Below are 17,588 nucleotides of genomic sequence, written 5' to 3' on the forward strand. Positions count from 1 at the left end.
ACCTATCTATATCTCCATTCATACTCACATATCCTCTGCACAATTTGCTTTTCCAAGCAATTTTGTGTCATCAACAAACTTGAATATGCTACCCTTAGTCTCCTCTTCCAAATTTTTAATGTATATAGTGAACATTTGTGGGGCCCAGTACCAACCCCTGTGCCACTGATTGCCAAGCAGAGAAAATCAAATTTAGTTCAACTCTGCCCTCTATTGTTTGAACAATCCTCCATTCATGCTAATACATATCCAGAATTCCATGCTTCCTTATCTTATGGATAAGTCTTTTATGCGGCACTTTATTGAACGCTTTCTAGAAATCTGAGTACTCAACACCCACTTTTCTTTCTTTATGATTCTTTCAAGAATTTCCACTATGGATATTAAGTTAACTGGCCTATTGTTACCTTCCTATTGTCTACATCCTTTTTTAAACGATGGCATGACATTTTCTGCCTTCAAACTCCAGAGAATTGTGGTAAATTATCATAACTTTTGCCATTATTTCAATGCCCAGGGATTTATTTTTAGACATACAGCATGGTAATAGTCCATTTTGGCCCACAGGTCCGTGCCGCCCAAATACACCCAATTGACCTACAACCTTTGGTACATCTTTGAAGAAAGCAGAGCACCTGGAGAAAACCCATGCAGACACAGGAGAACATACAAACCCCTAACAGACAGTGTGAGATTTGAACTCCAATTCCGATCATTGGTGCTTTAACAGCATTGTGCTAACTGCTACACTAACCATGCCACCCCATGCTGATGGATGCATTCCATCAGGGTCAGGGACTTTATCTTCCTTTAGACTCATTTTTTGTTCAGCATTACTCTTAATTGTATCAAGATCCTCACCTTCCATCTTAATTGTATCTAGATCCTCACCTTCCATCACGTCCTTAACATCACTCTTTGGCATGTTAGACATGCCTTCCATTGTGAAGACTGACATAAAATAGTTATTCAAGTCCTCAGCCATTTCTGCACCCTCCATTTTTAATTCCACCTTCTCAAGGTAACCTATGTTCACTTTGCTTTATATAATTATAAATTTTTTTATTATAATTGAAAATGAAAGCTAATATTATTCTAGTATTGGAAACCAGGCACTCTGGCCTTGCATGAACAAATTCAGTAGTTGTCTATCTCCAAAAACTGTGAAATAAGCAGCACAAGGACCAGGATTGAAGTACAAGCTGGAGAGGATAAAATGAATGTCAGATTGGTTGGAGAGAAATAATATGAAGTGTCTAAAAATTGATCTGGGTCATTAACATCACACAAAATGACAAACTAATGTTTGTTTTGGACATGAGCCTCATGTTGGAGACAAAGCTGTAAGAAAAATAAAACACACTGGATCTGTGATACACAGAACACAGCATTTTCTGTAAATTTTGAAAGACAACACTAAAAAATGTCAGATGTCATGTTAGGTGAAAAAAGCAATCTGAAGTAACTTTGCAGGTTGATGAATGGGTATCTGAATTATTGGATTTAATGTTGAATCCTTATGTTTGCAACATGTTACGTTGGAAGATGAGCTGCTATTCCTTGATGATTCATCACCCTCTGGCTGAAGAAACGTTTCCTCTTTTCTAAAGGGACTCTCTTTTAATCTGAGGTTGTGTTCTCTGATCCTAGACTTGCCCACTACTGGTAACATCTTCTCCACATCCATTCTATATATCCCTTTCAATATTTGTTATGTTTCAATGAGATATTGCCTTCCTCTCCACCCAATCCTTCTAAACTTTAATGAGTACAAGCCCAGAGCCATCAAATGCTCCTCATGAGTTCACCCTCTCTAGAATCAGTGATCATTCTTGTGAACCTCCTCTGGACTCTCTCCAACACCAGCATATTCTTCCTTAGATAAGGGGACCAAAATTTTTTGCAATTCTCCAAATGTGGTCTTTGATTTACAGCTTCTCCAGACAGATCTTTTGCAAGTAAAAGGCTTTCATCTTCCTTTCTCATCTGCTCCCACCACAATTTGCAACACAGTCTCTTTAGACTCTACCCAACCACAAACATTCTCTATGTTGTCTCCATTAAAACTCCTTCTCTGGAATTGAAATATGCTATTTTGTTTGAGCTTTGTCTTATTATAATAAAAGGTCAAAATCTTGAAATATTGATTGTTTTACTCTCAACAAGCACTGTCTGACTTGTTGATTATTTTCAGTATTCTTTGCAGGTCATTTCAGATTTCCAGTATCTGCTTTTTTATTTGTTTGTCAAATGCAGCAATTTCTGTAATTTTAAGACAAGTTCCAGTATAATGAGTCATTCCTGATTCTCAGAAGAAAGAACATTAAATTAGATCAATATTAATATATCTGGCCAGTGCAGCCCAATATCTGATAACTCTTCATACAATTCATTACGATGTTATAGTTAAAACTTGAAGTATTTTTTGTTAAGTGTTATCAAAGCATTGCATTGTTAGAGAAATATACATATATGAGGAAAAACACAGGATTCTGTTGACAATGTGGTTAAATGAAAAAAATCACACAAATGCTGGAGAAACTCAACTGATCAATGTATTGGAGAGTGTTGAAAAATTTGGTAAAATGTTGACGTCTAGTTCTTTAACAGATGGAAAATATCATTGCATGTGTCTGTATATCAGAAGTCTTGAAAATATTTTGGTGCATTCTAGCTAACTATGCAACGGCTAAAAAGGGCTCAGGCCTGAATCATTGATTGCCATTCACTTCCTATGGATACTGCATGGCCTGCTGAGTTTCTCCAGAAATTTTGAGTATTAACTATGCAATATAGTGCCACTCCTGTTCGGCTCCGAATCATGGGTCCTCTACCGGCACCACCTACGGCTCCTAGAACGCTTCCACCAGCGTTGTCTCCGCTCCATCCTCAACATCCATTGGAGCGCTTACACCCCTAACGTCGAGGTACTCGAGATGGCAGAGGTCGACAGCATCGAGTCCACGCTGCTGAAGATCCAGCTGCACTGGATGGGTCACGTCTCCAGAATGGAGGACCATCGCCTTCCCAAGATCGTGTTATATGGCGAGCTCTCCACTGGCCACCGTGACAGAGGTGCACCAAAGAAAAGGTACAAGGACTGCCTAAAGAAATCTCTTGGTGCCTGCCACATTGACCACTGCCAGTGGGCTGATAACACCTCAAACCGTGCATCTTGGCGTCTCACAGTTTGGCGGGCAGCAACCTCCTTTGAAGAAGACCGCAGAGCCCACCTCTCTGTCAAAAGACAATGGAGGAAAAACCCAACACCCAACCCCAACCAAGCAATTTTCCCTTGCAACCGCTGCAATCGTGTCTGCCTGTCCCGCATCAGACTTGTCAGCCACAAACGAGCCTGCAGCTGACGTGGACTTTTTACCCCCTCCATAAATCTTCGTCCGCGAAGCCAAGCCAAAGATAGTGCCAATACTCATCACTCATGAGATAAAGATGTTTGTTGTTTTTCCATTCATTTAATGCACATTTTCTGGAAACAAGGTATTGCATCACATTTTAAGGGGTGATAATACAGATAAGGTAAATTTAAATGTTGTACAGTTGTACAAATATAATCAAAGAAATGAGGTTGGTTAAAAGGGCACAAGAAATAAATCAATTGCTTACTTTAACTCTTTCCTATTTGCTTATCTATTAATTTCTGTCAGTTATCCATTTCTACAACTCTCCATCTTTATTGTTTAACTGTATCTATTTTCAGTGCTTATGCACATGCATTTAAAATGCTCTTTCTTCTAGAAGCCTGAATACAGAAGCTAGCATTGTGCTTTGCAACATAGACAAAAAGTTCTAAAGCATTATACATTGCAATAGCCGACTACTCTTGATATTTATGTATTTTGCAAATCAATTGATGTCATAAACATACTGATAAATTTCTCTATTATTTTATCAAGAATCAAAATAGTTCAGAAACACTGGTCTTATATGAAATGAATAAATATATTGCACTCAACCATGTAATAGATCAAACACAACAATCAATTTGTACACAGCAGGGTCCCACAGGCAGTAGGGAGAAAAATAAACAAGTAGCCGTTTTTTTACTCTAGTTGGTTGAGAAATAAATATTGAGCAGTTTGCTGAAATGGATTTGCTCATCAGGTGCTGAGTTCTTTTTGCATTAACTTAGTCATAAGTAACAGAGGCAGACCTTTGAGGCTGGTGGATAAGCTGTCCTCGCTGGACTCAAAACCCCTCTTTGTAACTGGATTCTGGACTTCTTGACTGAAAAACCATAGTTACTGATGATGGGTTGCAAAATCCCAAGTTCCACCATGCTGAGCACTGGCCTAGCTTCAGCTGAAACAGAATCATTAAATCTGTGAATGATACAACAGTAGATGATCACATTACAGAGTGAATGTTGAAATGCTTGTTCAATGGTATGGGAACAACAATCTGAGTCTCAACCTGAACAAGAGAAAGGAGATGATTGTGGACTTCAAGAAAATCAAGAATGACCATTCTCCATTACATATCAATTGTTGCATTGTGGAGAGCACCAAATTCCTTGGTGTGCATTTAAAGGATGACCCCGAGCCTAGACCCACAACACCTCCTTATTAGTCAAGAAAGCACAGCAGGGCTTACCTTTCCTAAGGAGGTTGAGGAAGGCAAGGCTGCTGGTCCCTATCTTGACAACATTTTGCAGGAGTACAATTGAGTGTTCTGACTAGCTGCATTGTTGCAGCTGCAGAGTATCGAACTGGAAGTTAATACATAAAATAGTCAAAACAGCTGAGAGGATCACTGGGGTATCCCTTCCCTCTATTTATGACATTTACTGAGACTGTTGCTTAAATGGGGCTCAAAGAATTATAGAAGACCCTTAACATTCAGCACACTGTATCTTTGATACTTTACAGTGTCACCGTTGGCATTGCCATTAACGTCTTGACAGCACCAGTGATCGGGACCTGGGTTCGAATCCTGAGCTGCCTGTAAGAAGTTTGTAGTTCTCCCTATGTTTTCCCGGGAGCACCTGTTTCCACCATTCGAAATGTACTGGGGGTATAGGTTATTTGGATATAAATTTGGCGGCGCAGACTCATGGGCTGAATTGATCTGTTATCATGCTGTATGTTTAAATTTTTTTAAAAATACAATCAAGAGATACAGGAACATCAATATTAGAACTGCTGGGCTGGAAAATAGTTTCTTCCTGCAGCCTGTACAATTGATGAACAGTATCCCTTTGCTGAGTAAATCATCCCTGTGTGCGTGTCCGTGTGCGTGTGCGTGTCCGTGTGCGTGTCCGTGTGCGTGTTGTGCACCACTGTCAAGTGAAACACTGTTTCATCAGGCTGGAAATGGACAGTCAGAAGATGATAAACTTGAACTTGAACTTCATTTATATGTTTTCATTTCCTCACTTTCTGTCCTGCCAGAAACTGCTGATTGCATTTTTTTTAAAAGCACTGAAAATGTTACCAAATTCTATTTCTTCTCAGAATATTGTCCAGAATTGCCTTTTCTCATGTTGACATTTTGTTCTTTTAATGGAAATAAGTATGTTGAATATATATTGGGAATTTTTCACATTTATCCAAGGTTGAAGTAGAAATTTGATCTGATTATAGTAGCTTGTGAGCATTCAACTCCATTGACCACAATGGATCCAAAGCATGGAAACAGAATTCCAGGTGGATATGTTACTGAATTTCATGTTTCTCTCTACCTCACTTGTTATTATTTCATCAAGAGTGGACTGTGGTTTTCATTCCTCAGTCAGTCTCTTCATTTACAATATAAACTCATCATGTTGAGTACTATGGTTCAGTATTCTATGCTCTGACTTTGTTTCATCTTGTTTCTTTGATTGAATTTGGCTATTTCTGAAATCAAGTTACTTCATTGCAAAAAATGATTTTGGAACATATCTTGAATTGTACCATGAAATCTCTCCACATCTCCACCACCCACTCCACCCTCCCCCACCACAGCACAGGAACAGTTGAAATAAGGAACAAGCTAATTTTCCTGGTCTTCCTTAGCACTGGATAGCACACCATTTCTCCATACTAAACAACTGTTGAAGATGGTGTAAAAGACTATGAACATTCGCATGTCATAATTTTGCCCTTGAGAGTGGGTCTGTTGCCATCAACCTCAAAAAGGAAAAGAAACAATGTATGTCACAAGCCTTCAGGATTTTGGAAATGAATTGTTTTATTTTCACGTGTGCCAAAATAAATAAAATAACTTTCTTTTGCGCAATAACCAGGCAATCCAACTCCTGCAGCAAGTAATCTTAACAAATAATGAAATAAATAGACAAAGGTAGGAACAATGGAGCAGTCATCAAATAATGTAGGGTATATAGAAAGGTACAAAAACATAGTGCAGGGAATAGAAAAATGTAGTTATAAAAGATGATGCATAATCTTTTGACAGTGTTGATAAATTCAAGAGTCTGACAGCAGCCTGAAAAAAACTGTCCTTGCATTTGGAGGTTTGTTTACTCAAGCTCATGTATCTTCTGCCCAACAGAAGGGTGGAGATGATGGGGGTCCTTTAATATTTCAGCAATTCTCCCAAGACAGTGGTAGGAATAGATAGTGTTGCTGGAGGGGAGGGTGGTTTGCACAAAGACCTGACCTATGTTCACCTCTTTTGCAGTTTCTTGCAATCTTAGAACATGGAACATTACTGCACAGTACAAGCCCTTTGGCCCACATTGTTGTGCTGACCAATATAAACCTATTTAGCAATCTAATCCTTCCTTTCCTCATATCCTCTATTTTTCTTGCATCCATATGCCTGTCTTTTAAATGTTCTTATTGTACCAGCCTCCACCACCACCCCTGACAATGCATTCCAGGCAGCTACTACTCTCTGTATAAAACCTTTCCCCTAATTTCCTTCCATCACCTTATACAGAGGTCCTCTGGTATTTCTACAGTCACCCTGGGAAAAGGGTGCTGTCTGTCCATCCTATCTATGTCTCTCATAATCTTATAGCTCATTATTATAGCTCTATTATGTCTCTCATAATCTTATAGCTCATTATTATTTCATCCAACAACTACTGTATTATGCTATGATCCTCCTGCACCACATAAACTATAGCCTAGACCACCAAAAGATATGTTTGCAATATTGAAGCACCACTTCTTTTTCTTGCACTAAACAGAGATGTGAATATATTTATTACCTCTTTTTCTATCTTGATGTATTGTGGTAATTTAATGTACACAATGTTAGTTTGTGTATGTTATATGCCCTTGTGTGTCTACAGCAAGTAAGAATTTTAAATCATCTGTTGTGTTGTGCTGATGCAAATGGTAAAATGCTCTCATTTCTCATCACTCATAGCTCTCTATTGAAACTCCCCCAAACAGATCATTTGTGATCAACCAAACTTCATTGCCTTTCTCAGACAGCAGTAACAGCATTTTGGACACTTAGATAATTTCAGCCTCAGTTCTATCACAGACAATTCTTTTGTTCTTTCCATCCACCTTCCCCACACCATCCCTCCTCCCAACTCACTTCTCAATGTTTTCCAGTTCTAACGAAAGGTTGTGGAGCTGAAACATTAACTTCTTTACAAAGGCTGTTTGATCTGTTAAATATGTCTATCATTTCCATTTTTATTCCAGGTTTCAAACGTCTGAAGTTTTTTTTTTGCTGAAAAATGCAAGAGAATTTTTAGGAAAGAAATCCTGATGTATATTATGTTCCTTCATCTGTCAGTTTTATCAGTGTGTTCACTTGATTTAGTGAATCCTTTCTGCTTTAGCCTGAAGTAATCTTAAATCTTTCATAATAACTATTCACTATGATTGGCCATTCTTTCTCTGGCACATGTGGACAATTCTTTTTCTCCCACTGATTCTACTTGACCCAATGAGTTCCTTCAGCAGATTGTGTACAGCTTCATATTCCAGCATCACCAGTTTCTTGTGTCTCACTTCATTTCAGCTATTTAGTAAGAAAACTTGTTGGATTTTTAGATTTAAAAAAAACATTATTTTGCAGTTAATTTCTTTAGGTCAACAAAGTAATGCAATACAGGAAATTGTTCAAGGCCCAACCTCAGATATCAACATAGGAATCTCATTTCAATGTCATAATTTTCCCTTTAATGGATTTCATTGAGGTTATCAAACCTTTAAAAAGGCCTCTTGTCAATTCAACAGTACCCCAACCTCTACGTACATTAGCCCTGCCATTCTTCACTTTTATATTGGTTATTATTTGCTTAGATTGCTAAATTTGAGTAATGAATAATGAGAGTTTATTGTCATATACATAACTACACTTTTCAGATGCACAAAATTCTTACTTTCTGCTGCCCAACAGCTATGCAAGATGCACCTGCTTCAATAGTATACACTAAATTACCACAATATACCAAGAGAGAAAAAGAGATAATAAATTTAATAGGATAGATGAATATTCTAAATTACAGCTAGTGCAAACATATCTTTTGGTGGTCTTGGACTAGTTCATAGCTGTTATAGTAGCTTGGGGAAATTCAAGAGCCTGTTAGCTGTTGGACTAAACTGTTATTGAACCTCAAGGTGCTGGGCTTCAGGCTTCTGAACCTTCTGCTTGAAGGTAGCAACAAGAAGAGGTTGTGACCAGGATGACAGGGGCCCTTTATAATGTTGGCTGCCTTCTTGAGGTTATGTCTCATGTGGATGTCCTTAATAGATATAAATCTTCTTTGGCTTGGCTTCGCGGACGAAGATTTATGGAGGGGGTAAAAAGTCCACGTCAGCTGCAGGCTCGTTTGTGGCTGACCAGTCCGATGCGGGACAGGCAGACACGATTGCAGCGGTTGCAAGGGAAAATTGGTTGGTTGGGGTTGGGTGTTGGGTTTTTCCTCCTTTGCCTTTTGTCAGTGAGGTGGGCTCTGCGGTCTTCTTCAAAGGAGGCTGCTGCCCGCCAAACTGTGAGGCGCCAAGATGCACGGTTTGAGGCGTTATCAGCCCACTGGCGGTGGTCAATGTGGCAGGCACCAAGAGATTTCTTTAGGCAGTCCTTGTACCTTTTCTTTGGTGCACCTCTGTCACGGTGGCCAGTGGAGAGCTCGCCATATAATACGATCTTGGGAAGGCGATGGTCCTCCATTCTGGAGACGTGACCCATCCAGCGCAGCTGGATCTTCAGCAGCGTGGACTCGATGCTGTCGACCTCTGCCATCTCGAGTACCTCGACGTTAGGGGTGTGAGCGCTCCAATGGATGTTGAGGATGGAGCGGAGACAACGCTGGTGGAAGCGTTCTAGGAGCCGTAGGTGGTGCCGGTAGAGGACCCATGATTCGGAGCCGAACAGGAGTGTGGGTATGACAACGGCTCTGTATACGCTTATCTTTGTGAGGTTTTTCAGTTGGTTGTTTTTCCAGACTCTTTTGTGTAGTCTTCCAAAGGCGCTATTTGCCTTGGCGAGTCTGTTGTCTATCTCATTGTCGATCCTTGCATCTGATGAAATGGTGCAGCCGAGATAGGTAAACTGGTTGACCGTTTTGAGTTTTGTGTGCCCGATGGAGATGTGGGGGGGCTGGTAGTCATGGTGGGGAGCTGGCTGATGGAGGACCTCAGTTTTCTTCAGGCTGACTTCCAGGCCAAACATTTTGGCAGTTTCCGCAAAGCAGGACGTCAAGCGCTGAAGAGCTGGCTCTGAATGGGCAACTAAAGCGGCATCATCTGCAAAGAGTAGTTCACGGACAAGTTTCTCTTGTGTCTTGGTGTGAGCTTGCAGGCGCCTCAGATTGAAGAGACTGCCATCCGTGCGGTACCGGATGTAAACAGCGTCTTCATTGTTGGGGTCTTTCATGGCTTGGTTCAGCATCATGCTGAAGAAGATTGAAAAGAGGGTTGGTGCGAGAACACAGCCTTGCTTCACGCCATTGTTAATGGAGAAGGGTTCAGAGAGCTCATTGCTGTATCTGACCCGACCTTGTTGGTTTTCGTGCAGTTGGATAATCATGTTGAGGAACTTTGGGGGACATCCGATGCGCTCTAGTATTTGCCAAAGCCCTTTCCTGCTCACGGTGTCGAAGGCTTTGGTGAGGTCAACAAAGGTGATGTAGAGTCCTTTGTTTTGTTCTCTGCACTTTTCTTGGAGCTGTCTGAGGGCAAAGACCATGTCAGTGGTTCCTCTGTTTGCGCGAAAGCCGCACTGTGATTCTGGGAGAATATTCTCAGCGACACTAGGTATTATTCTATTTAGTAGAATCCTAGCGAAGATTTTGCCTGCAATGGAGAGCAACGTGATTCCCCTGTAGTTTGAGCAGTCTGATTTCTCGCCTTTGTTTTTGTACAGGGTGATGATGGTGGCATCACGAAGATCCTGAGGCAGTTTACCTTGGTCCCAACAAAGCTTGAAAAACTCATGCAGTTTGGCATGCAGAGTTTTGCCGCCAGCCTTCCAGACTTCTGGGGGGATTCCATCCATACCTGCTGCTTTGCCACTTTTCAGTTGTTCGATTGCCTTATATGTCTCATCCAGGGTGGGAACCTCATCCAGCTCTAGCCTTAGGGGCTGTTGAGGGAGCTGGAGCAGGGCAGAAGCGAGCTGCCCACCAGGCTCACCTTACAAAGCCGTCCTGTCCAGAGAAGAAACAAGCCTTCCGTCGCGCATGCAGCCATCTTCAGCGCAAACTCCGGGAGATCCAAAATGAGTGGTGGACTAGCCTCGCCAAACGAACACAGCTCAGCGCGGACATTGGCGACTTCAGGGGTTTCTACGAGGCTCTATAGGCTGTGTACGGCCCCTCACCCCAAGTCCAAAGCCTGCTGCGCAGCTCAGACGGCAAAGTCCTCCTCAGCGACAAGATCTCCATCCTCAACCGATGGTCAGAACAGATATAAATACAGTGGCCATAATGAACTTGGTAGATTTCTGCAGACATCTGCTTTCCTGGCACTTGAGTTACCAAAGCAGACAACGATGCAACCCTTCAGTCATCTTTTCACAGTACACTTGTGGAAGTTTGATTGAGTATTTGATGACATTACAAATTTTATCAGGCTTCTTAGAAAGTAGAGGTGTTGACAATTAAACTTTTGCTTGACTTGTGATGCATTAGAGACCATTTTTCTTCCTTACTATCTGCACAGAACAAGATACCCATTACACATGCTTTGCTGTCAGTAGATCGTCGATTTCAGTAGGCATTGTTTATATTGTTTACAGGCAGCACAGTTGGCAAAGCAGTTAGCGCAATACCTTTACAGCGCCAGCGAACAGGACTGGGTTTTGAATCACGTGCTGTCTGTAAGGAGTTTGTACAAGTCTGCGAGGGTTTCCTCCCCCATTCAAAATGTACTGGAGGAGGTGTAGGTAAATTGGGTGTAAATTTGGTGGCACAGACTTGTGGGCAAAAATGGCCTGAAACCGTGCTATATATCTGAATTTAACATTTTTTAAAAATGTAAAAGCCTATAATAGTGGGCCTTGTTGCTGTGTTACACTATGCATGTAAAAGTTCATTTTCAGATCCAAAGGGATTAACTTGTAGTTATTAAACAAGTACTTACTTAAGAATGGGAAGACTCTAATTTTAGTGAAGTGAATTTTGACCACATTAATGAGTCAATACAATTTACACTATCTAGTGAGATTGAAGCAAAGATGTTATTGTCCTTGTGACCCACGTCCGGGGGGGGGGGGGGGGGGGGATGGTGTTAACGATAGATTGGTCCATGCCAGCAACCTCTCCCCCCCATCACTGAACAAGCCCCCTTCTTTTTATTCTTCTTTTTTTTCTCCATTTTTTTCTTTTTTTTATTTTTTTTTCCCGCGTCATCCTGCCGTCCAACATCGAACAAGCCCCCTTCTAACTCGCTAATTCCCCCCCAACATACATTCTGGTGCTGACCCTGTTGCGTGTAAATATAGTGAGGGCTGACATCCCTGTGTCCAGGCCAAAACAAAATCATTGTGAAATGTGAAAATGGGCACTGAATCAATTTTAAGGAAACAGCACGTTGTGAACATTGCCTGTGGCTATACTATATTGGTCCTTTTAAAGACAAAATTAAAAAAAGAAACACTGCTTGGGGTAAAGTGCTACAATGTGCTGACTCATTATCAGATGGCCAATAGAAACCAGCTAATTCAGAAGATGCAACACAAAGAACACTAATTACTAGACAAAATCTATTTATCATAGGCTAAAAATACACCATATAAATTGCTTTTATTTAAATTAATTGATCGGTCTTCTTGTCAAGGTGAAAAACAATATCAGGCTTTCTACTGCATGCACCCAGTGACCAAATGCAACAATCCCAGGTCTGGTAAAGGAAGGTTAGAAGTAGCATGAGAGCATTTGTGCTTCGTCCATACACTGAACTTTGTCAGTAATGACTCTTTTGCATTTGGCTTTTTTTTCTCTATCTGGTGGCACATTTCTTCACTGGACAGCTAAAAATCAGGGGCATCTCTGCATGTGATGTCCAGGGCTGAATGATGCAATTTTCAGGTGGGTGTGTAAATGGCTCATCAGCATAACCTATTATATCAAGCAGGAGGCTGCGAATAAGTGCAAAAGTGGGGAACCCGCTGGGTGAAGGCACATTTACAGCTTACAGGCAAAAATGTGGAGACTCACTTAAATGATTCCAAACACTGCTTTGTTGATGGCAAAGATATTCAGTGAAATTACTGCAGCGCATCTCTAGTTGCTACTCAAGAAACATCCAGATATGTGGAAGTCTGGGTTTTTGTGCAGATCCAAGAAGGGTACTGCAAGCCCCTTCAATAGCTCTTCCCCATTCACCACAGCTCCCACTCTCTCAGGCCAAAGGGGCAGGTTGGCTCTTCACTGGAGTCCCCACTTGTCCATTTCCTGCAGCCAGTGGACAACCATGGAGCACTTGTGATGTATTACTGTTCACTAAACTTTAAAATTATCTGGACCTCCAAAAGCAGGAATATTTTGTGTGTTTCAGCCACAGATCCTACTTCCTATCTTCTTATCAATCTTTTTCTTTGATGTGAAATGCACATCACCAGAGTGCCACCCTTTAATCCCAAACCTTAATGTACCTTGGTGATGAAATCTGCTTCTCTAGGTGACTATAAGTTTCTTATAAAGGTGTCGATGATAATCAATTCCAGAATTTTGACCCAAAGATGATAGTATATGTGTTCTTAGCACAGTTCTTTTGGTGGTCCCGGCATAGTTTATGGATAGAGTAGCATGAATGGTAAAAGAGCCTGATAACTGTTTGGAAAATGCTGTTCTTGAACCTGGAGGTATTGGTCTTCAAGCTTCTGTGTTTTCGGTTTGGCGGGAGCAGCGAGAAGGGAGTGTGGCCAGGATCATGGAAGACCTTTATGATGCTGGTTGAGACAGCATCTTAAATGATGTCTCCCATGGTTGGGAGGTCCGTGCCAGTGATGGACTTGCTAGGTTTTCACTTTCTGCAGCCTTTTGAACTTCCAGACATTAACATCTCCAAATCAGGTTGTGATACCACCACTCACTACACTTTCTATACTGCCCCCTGGGCATTTGATAGAGTATTCAACAGCATTCCAAATCTCCTCAAGCTTCTTAGAAAGTAGAGGCATTGGTGTACCTTTTACTCAGTTGCCTGTGCTGGCTCCAGGAGAGGACTTTCAACATGTGGACTCCCAGGAATTAACACACTCCACGCTGTCTGTCAATGAAGATAGGTTTGTGGTCAATCAGCATCCCCTTTTAACTGATAAAATAGGTCTGAGTTTGATGTCACCTAGCCAGAGTGAATTGGAATTAATGGTTTGTAATAGTAATGTAAGTAAATTGATCTCTGTAATGTATAATTTACTTCAAAAGAAAGATTCCAGATAGGAGTGCATATGTCAAAATTAAGATGAGAAGTGGATTTAAATAGACATATAGGTGAGAAAGACTGGATGGAATTATGTAGAGATAATATGAAAAAAAATTAATGTTAGATATAGGTTGGTTCAATATAATTATTTGCATCCATTATATTTGACTCTTCAAAAATTTAAAAAATTGAATCCTACATTCTCAGATTTATGCTTTAGATGTGGACAAGAGATTGAATCATTTTTGCATTCTACTTGGAAGTGTCCTGATGTTAAACACTTTTGGTTGTACATTGGAAATGTTTTGGAACAAATAATGTGGGTTAAGTTCCCAGAGGATCCAATTCTATTTTTGTTGGGTAATATTAGGGTTATAAGACCTAAATTGAAACTAACTATATATCAAATTAATTTGTGCAAATTGCTTTAACAGGTTCTACAAAGTGTATAACAATAACTTGGAATTCAGACACGGATTTAGGGATGGAGAGATAGCATGCGGAACTTCGTAGATGCATGCGGAACTTCGTAGATGCATTCCACGAGAAGATTACTTATAGCTTACAAAATAAATATCAGGCTTTTTTGGAAAATGTGACACCCATATTTGCAAAATGTGAGTATGAATGTTTAATGAATTCTCTGTAGACCACATTTCTTGGTGGCCTCTAGTATTAAAAAATTCTATGATATAAATAGTTTATTCCCTTGACATTCTCCAGATCTTTTTTCTACTTTTTGTCTTTCTCTTTTTTTAACTTTTTTGGGGGGTTTAGGGAGGGAGGGGGAAGGGAGGGGGATTTTGTAAAACACATGCATCATTTTTGGAAGTTTTTCATTGAATGAAATGTATTTATTGTTGTGATTTAAAAATTTCTAAATAAAATATTCCAAAAAAAATATCAGCATCCCCTTCTTAAAGCCCTCAGTAAGATTTTTGAGCTTGCTGACACTGAGAGCAACATTGTTGTTCTGGCATCCCAAACCAGATTCTCTTGTTATATTCTATTGTCACATCGCAGACCAGCATCAATGAAAATTCACCAAGACAGTGTTAATTTTCTTTTAAAACAATATTTTTATTAATAATAATTAATAATTAAACACATAGTGAAATCAAATGCAATGATGTGATAATATGTGTGTGTGTGTGTGTGTGTGTGTGTGTGCCTTATTTTAATTAAAAACAGTCAGTTTCTTTAACAGGCTGTTTAAAGTCTATGTGAAGTCACCACCAAAGCCCTGGAACACCTGGACAACAAAGATGCATACGACTATAGTTCAGCATTCAACACCATCATCCCCTCAGAATTGATCAGCAAACTACAAGGCCTGGGCCTCAATACCCCACTGCATTATTGGATCCTGGATTTCCTTACCTCTAGACTACAATCAGTGAGGATTGGTAAGAACATCTCCTCCACAATCTCCATAAGTGTCAGAGCACCAGAGGGCTGTATTCTTAGCTCCTTGCTCTACTCGCTATGCACCTATGAATGCATAGCTTGGTATGACAACAATGCTTTTACAAATTCACTGACTATACCACAGTAGTGGGTTGTATAAAAAGGGGCAATAAGTAAGAATACAGGAGAGAGATTGAAAACTTTGCTGAATCTTGCACCAACAGCAAACTCACTCTCAATGTCACCAAAGCCAAGGAGCTATTTGTTGACTTCAGGAAGGGAAAACCAGAGGTCTACAATCCAGTGATCATTGGGGAATCATAAGTGGAGCTGGTGAGCAAATTTAAGTTCTTTTGAGTCACTATCACAGAGGACCTTTCCTAGACCTAACACAAAATGGCATCGTAAAGAATGCTCCTCTACTTCCTCAGGAGTTTGCAGAGGGCTGGTATGACATTGGAAACCCTGGCAAATTTCTGGCAGATGTGTGGTAAAAAGTATGATGACCGGGCACCAATTACCCTGAGCAGAAAGCTCTGCAAAAGATAGTGGTCATCACAGGCAAAACTCTTGCCACCATCAAGAACATCTACAGGGTGCAGTACTGTAGGAGAGCAGCACCAATTATCAAGGAATCACCAAGCTTATGTTCTTTTCTTGCTGCTACCATCAGGAAAGAGATACAAGTGTCACAAGACTCACACCACCAGGTTCAGGAACAGCCGCTACCCCTCCACCAGACTCCTCACCTCAAACAGGGACTCATTTAAGGACTTTTACCTTGGCATTTAATTGATTTTTTTCTCTCTCTGCATTTCTTTATTTGTTTATTTACATGTATACATATCTTTTTGAGTACAGTTTTTTACACTATCGATAAGGGATCATTCTGCATCGTCCACAGGAAAAAAGAATCTCAGGGTTGTAGGTGATGTCATATGTTTACTCTGACAATAAATCTGAATTTTGAACTTTGAAATCCTTTAAAATATTGTAATTTCTCAAATTTTGCATCAATTTTACTCATAATTCTGTTTGACTCCTTCTAATCTCTGCTCTACCAGAGTAAACAAGTAGCTCTGAGGGAGTCTTTAAATAATCATGGCAAAGTAGACCATCTCTCCTCCTTTTTCTAAACTGGTGGTGCTCTTAACATGATTAATCACACCATTCTTTCCAACACAAAATTTGATTAACTGCTTTTTCAGCGAAATTCCCATCTATGAACTTTTAGCTGGAGAACCATTATCATCTCTGGAGCTCCCAAAAAAACTTTGCATTTTTTGGTTTGTAATTTTTTGTCTGCGTAACATTATCCAAAAGCATAGGGCCAACACATCCATCTGACCATTATGATCTCCAAGTTCTGGAGAGGCTTTTTTTTCCTATAAAAAATTGAGTAGCCTAAAGTCCATTTTTCTTGCCATCAGCATTGGGGGCAGTAAGATTGGCATAGCAGTTTGCACAATGCCTTTACAGTGCCAGAGATTGGGACCTGGCCTTGAATCCCTTGCTGTCTGTAGGGAGTTTGTACATTCGCCCTGTGTCTGCATGTTTGAAACGTACCAGGGGTGTAGGTTAATTGGGTGTAAATTGGGCAGCACGGACTCATGGGCTGAAATGGCCTGTAACCGTGCTGTATGTCTAAATTTAAATTTTTTATTTCAAATTATTTATTTATTTTTAAATCTTCATTCCCTTCCCAGCACTAAAGCAATATATTCACAATATCATTCAACCCCAAGATGAGGTTCAGACCATAAAACTATTTTTCACATGACGCCATCTCTTCCTTAAAAGCTAGAGAAATTATAAATCCATTGTTATCTCTAGACTTGACTATCCTTGACTGGTTTCATAATTCTACTCTCTGTAAACTTGAGGATATCAAAAACTCTGGTGACTATGTCTACACTGTCTAATTCATTCAGGACCGTTCATCCATGATCCTTCTCCAAGCTGACCCTTCAGTTACTTCAATTAAGCAATTGGTTAGTTTTCAATTTTCCACCTTTCTTTCATATCTTTCTTTCTCAGTATCTTCTAGCCAAAAATCTGCAAGATATCTGTACTCTTATTTCTATCACACTGGAAAACTTGAACTTGGATCATCACAGATATCAATCAATCTTCCATTGCTATCACCAGTTTGTGCTGACAAATTCAGAAAGTCTGGAATTCCTTTCTTAAATCCTACTCTCTGCCACTCTTTGCTTCTTTATGATATTCTTTAAAACCAATTTATTTTTTCAAACTGAGGATTTTTGTGCTAATGTGGCTCAGTGTCAAATTATACTTTATAAAATAACTGGAAAGCAACTTTGGACATTTTGTCATGTTAAAGGGGCCACATAATCACTGAAGTTTGTTGTGTTAGAGTTCCCT

At 40.1% G+C, this 17,588-nt stretch overlaps 1 long non-coding RNA gene across 1 annotated transcript in view; it reads left to right on the top strand.

Moving 5' to 3' along the window:
• LOC138752771 (uncharacterized) overlaps positions 1 to 15,177 on the top strand; it is a 28,861-nt gene extending 13,684 nt beyond the window's left edge. Inside the window, exons 3-4 of the long non-coding RNA XR_011350914.1 lie at positions 14,231 to 14,413; positions 15,004 to 15,177. This is a non-coding gene — a long non-coding RNA (uncharacterized lncRNA). The remainder of the gene's footprint in view (positions 1 to 14,230; positions 14,414 to 15,003) is intronic.
• The last annotated feature ends 2,411 nt before the right edge of the window (positions 15,178 to 17,588 follow it).

This window comes from Narcine bancroftii, chromosome 2 (genome assembly GCF_036971445.1).
Source record: "Narcine bancroftii isolate sNarBan1 chromosome 2, sNarBan1.hap1, whole genome shotgun sequence".
In the NCBI taxonomy this organism is placed as follows: Eukaryota; Metazoa; Chordata; class Chondrichthyes; order Torpediniformes; family Narcinidae; genus Narcine; species Narcine bancroftii.